The following is a 4,863-nucleotide window of genomic DNA, read 5'->3' on the forward strand; positions in this document are numbered from 1 at the left end:
GCTTCTGACAGAGAGGCTTCTGGTTTGCAGTGGGGGATACAGGATGTCAAATTGCTCATCATTTCTGGATCTGAAGGGAAGTAGTTTGAAGATTTTATTTTACCTAGGTGGTTCCAGCCAACCATGTCATAGAAAACATATTTCGCTATATAGGACAAGGAAATGGCTCAAATAATTCTCACACTTTGCCGAAATCCAAACATGAAATGGGATTGATTTTGTTTTGTTTTCTTTCATTTCTTTGGATGATCCAAACAGAAGGAGCATATGCATGAAGAAATAAAAGGCTAAGATTCATTTTGAGAGTTTGTTGTTGTTGAACTTTTTAAAAAGAGTTGTAGGTATGAACCTCGAAGATTTCTGCACCTGGATGTTGACGCTGGGGGGGCCTAGGGGTGGATTTAGGAGTGCTGGAGGAGCTGGCGAGAATGGTGGCGGGGTGGGGGGGGAGGATGTAGCAAGTGCAGAAAAGACTGGAGGCCAAACCTGAAAAAAGAGAACATCTGTCTTAGGGTCCTCCCCCTTCCAGCTGTTCGGGCGCCTCTGCCCTCTGGGCCCTCTTGACACCATGCTCTCCATTTAAACTGACTAACTCTCCAACTAGTTCCCTTGAGGTCAGATTCTCTTTGTCTTCTAGAATAGGACTACCCCTTATCTAATAAACCAAATTGGGATAATTGGATATTGGGAGAAAGTCAAATGAAAACCCAAGAAGTCTTGTTTGCTTCCTGGGCAAATGAGTGTGTGTGTGTGTGTGTGTGTGTGTGTGTTTTATGCTGCTGTCAAGGTAGTAGCAGAATTGGATAAAAGAGCAGGGGCTTTGGATTTCGTCATCCATTAGTTACGCTCTTATTCTGCTGTGTACCTTATGTGTGGTGCTGGGCATGTTAATTATCTTTTCAGACCCCCTGTTGCCCCTTGCCCCATCTGTAAGACTGGAACACCGTTGCAAAGAATGAATGAGCTACAGGAAAGGGCTGGGTACAGCACCTGTCCTACAGTAATGGCTTCTTGAACACTACTTTTGATGGTTAATTTTATGTGTCAACCTGACTGGGCTAAGGGATGCCCAGATAGCTGGTAAAACATTATTTCCCGGTGAGCCTGTGAGGGTGTCTCTGGGAGAGATTAGCATTTGGATCAGTAGACTGAGAAAAGAAGATTTACCCTCCCCAATGTGGGTGGGCATCATCCAATCCCTTGAGGGGCTGAATAAAACAAAAAAGTGGAGGAAGAGTGAATTTGCTCTCTTCTTGAGCTGGGACACTCATCTCCTGCTCTTGGACATCAGCCCTCCTGATTCTGGAGCCTTTGGACCAGGACTCACATCATCGGCGCCCCCTCTCCATCCTCAATTCTCAGGCCTTTGGACTGGGACTGAATTGTACCTTTTCTGGGTCTCCACTTGCAGACAGCAGACTGTGGGACTTCTTGGCCTCTATAATCATGTGAGCCAATTCCTGTATTAAATCTCCTCTTATCTATATCTGTATCTATATCCTATTGGTTCTGTTTCAGTGGAGAACCCTGACTAATATGCTGTTTCTCTCTACTTCTCTCTGCCCTTTTTAACAGAGGCCTGGTGTGCCCTGCCCACTTTTTCTTTGCGTGGCCCCATGTAGGAAATAGCACCTCCCTGCTTAGCTATCAGTGGAAGTATTTTGGCCTCTTAGATCACACCGTACGAATAGCCAACTACCTATCAGTCACATATGGCCCTTTTAAGTCATAATTTCTACACTTTGAAGGCAAAAAAATGACTAGATATCTGGGCTTATTGTTTGAAAATAGTTTTTACGATAATGGAACTGTATATTATCATATCTACTTAGTATATACAAAAGATAAATTTAAATGTACAAATCTTTATAATTAGCTTTCAATCTGTAGCATGTTTGCTTATTATAATAATATTGCAGACCTCCAAGAAGAAAACAGAGAGGTGTGAAAAATGAATGAATAAATGGATGAATGAGCCTTATCCCTCATTCGTAAAAGAAGACACAGCGATTCGGCAAGGGTGGTGACGGCAGCCTCACTCAGCTTCAGTTGTACAGGGTTTACACAGAAGAAGTCAGGAAATCTCAACTCTGCATATAAGCAGGTTAAAAATAATCAACTCTAGGTTCTGGGATAGTGTCGGCCGTTGCCTTGTCATATGATGTGGGCAGGGTGCTTCATCTCTGCGGATCTGTCCTTCTCCCTCCTCGTCTGAATCGTTTCAGTTTCTGAGTGCAGATAGTGAGAGTTTAGTTCAAAGCGGAAGAGCTACCCTAAAAAAATAGACACGAGAGGCTATATAATACGCAGGGTCATTTCCCAAATTTCGTTATAATCAGCTGGATACTCCCCGACGCCCTGCAGCACTTACCCGTGTGGGCACCTCATGTCATCCCTGGGGCCCCTCAGCCTGGACTCTCATCCACATTGCAGTGGGATCCTGTGAGGCCCGCTCCTGGCCCAGCCCACCTGGCCTTTCAAAGGCGTGTGAATCTGATGATAACTCCTGTCCCTTCAGGTTAGACCCAGGGCATGCCTGATGGCCTGATGAACCGCAGGAACAAGAGGCTGCATCTTGGAAATACCAAGGAATGTTTACCCTGAGTGGAGGAAAACACCTTCCATGCTCCAGCAGCAGGTCACCCTCCCACGGTGATCTGAGGGCTCTCGGCTCTTTCTCCTGTTAATACGGCAAGAAACAAAACAGAGAAAATTCCCCAGGGGATCATTCAGATTAAGTCTTCTCTGCAGCTTACGTATATAAGGTATTCATTCATACCTTACAGCACACAATTCTCATTAGCTTTTTCATCTGGTTTTTAAAATTTGTGCATTTTAGAAGTTTGGGTATAAGTCGTTCTAACAGAGTGAGTGAGTGAAAGGACACATTCTTCCCCTCCACTAACATATACACTTGCTTTTAAAATACCCTAAAATGGTTCTGATTTTATAATTTATCTTGGAACATATAGGGGGATATTCATAGGTGATAGATACAGAGGGGAGATGTAAAGTTAGAGTAGTGGACAACGACAGAAGCTCAAACAGTTCACGCCATATTGAATCTCTGTCAAGACTGGAGCCAAGGCTCTGGCAGCTGGCCACCCCAATTCCATAAGGGAATGGTATTCTGCTCCTCACACCAGTATAGATGTGCTGGTGGTTTATGTCTGGCAACTATTCCAATTAGTGTGCCGTCCACTGTGATGGGTTGGAGTTCTCGTATTGGTTTCCAAAGGAGGGACTAGAGCAAATGAGGGAGAAGAAGTGGTTGAAGACAGTGGCTGCAGATTCCTCAGCTTGAATGAAGGCATGCTTCCTCACTAAAATTAAGGGAGCATATCAAGTCCTGAAGAAGATACAGAAAAGGAAATATCCCTTTAGATATATCATAAATAAGCAGTAGACCATTAAAGGAGAAAACAAAACAGAAAGAAAAAGTTACCAAAGACAGATTTTTCACAAAGGCATGACCATTAGACTGGTAGCCAACTTCTCATCAGCAACCATAAGTGTCAGGAAATAAGTTATATCTCAAAAATAAGAAGCTAGAGAGGCAATGAAGGGATAAGTGCGATTCAGGAAGCAATGATGAACAAAGAAACTGGAGAAAACATTGTAAAAGAAACAAGGAAAATGAAAAGCAGGGCTGAAGGATGAGTTGAACACAAGGTAAACCTAAAATACTAGACAACAGTAACATGGAAGACGAGCCTAGGAGATCAGACATAAAAGTTCTAAGATCCGTGAGTTGTTCGGGAGGAGAATGTAAACATTAATTTACTAAAGACTTTTCTAATTTAGTAAGTCCATTAAAAATTTGAGTCCAATTACTAAAATAGTACAAATAGAAAGTGTAAATTCTGAAGTAGAGATAAAGTGGAATAAAAAACACTTCATCAAAAGGGTAGAAGGAGAAATGTGAGTAGGTTCCACCTTTTGCTGTTGTATTCAAAGCTATAATAAATATCCTAGTATATGAGTCCTAGTTCACATATGCAAAAATTGTGATAGAAAATATATCTAGAAGTAGAATTTACAGGTTATAGGGCATACGAATTTTTAGCTTTATTGTATATCATCAAGTTGATGTACAAAGCACTTATGCCAATTTACACTCTCACCTCCATGGGTACAGAATTCCTGTCTACCCACATTCTTGCAAATATATGCATATTCGCTTCTGACAATTTGGCGTGAAATGGCATTTCATCATTTTTTTTAATTTGCACCCTTTGATTAGAAGTGAGGTTGGGTATCTTTTTTTCACGGTTATTGGCAATGCCAGCTTCCTCTTCTGTGTATTGCCTCTTTGTGTCCTTTGCGCATTTTTCTGTTGGTTGTTTTTCATATTTTTAATCTATGTATAGGTTCTGTATTTATATATTCTGAATTCTGATCCTTTATCAATTAGATGCATTGCAAATATCTCCACCCAGTCTGTGTCTTGTCTTAACTTTCTGGTTTTAAATTTTGAAGTTGCTAATCTTAATTTTTCCCTGATGAATAGCCTTTTTGTGTCTTGATTTAAAAAAATCATTTCATACTTTGAAATCATAACTTTACTCTCCTATATTTTCTTATGGCAACTTAAAATTTTTATTTTTCCTGTTTTCGTGACTTGGATCTTGGTCCAATACTCTCTTGCTACTTCTAGTCCCTTATCCCATGTGTTCCTATTAAAACAGAGAATCAAGACTGAGCACAGCCAGCTTTAGCCCTGAACTCAATGTTTTAAGAGACAGAGACTATGGAATAGCTAGAATTTGTTTTAGTGTATGATATGAGGTAAAAACCAAAATAATACTTATGTAGACAAAAAATCTCTTTGTTTCATTACTATTTGTTGCATAATTCCCACTG

The sequence above is a fragment of the Equus caballus genome, chromosome 10 (genome assembly GCF_041296265.1).
Source record: "Equus caballus isolate H_3958 breed thoroughbred chromosome 10, TB-T2T, whole genome shotgun sequence".
NCBI classification, from domain to species: Eukaryota; Metazoa; Chordata; class Mammalia; order Perissodactyla; family Equidae; genus Equus; species Equus caballus.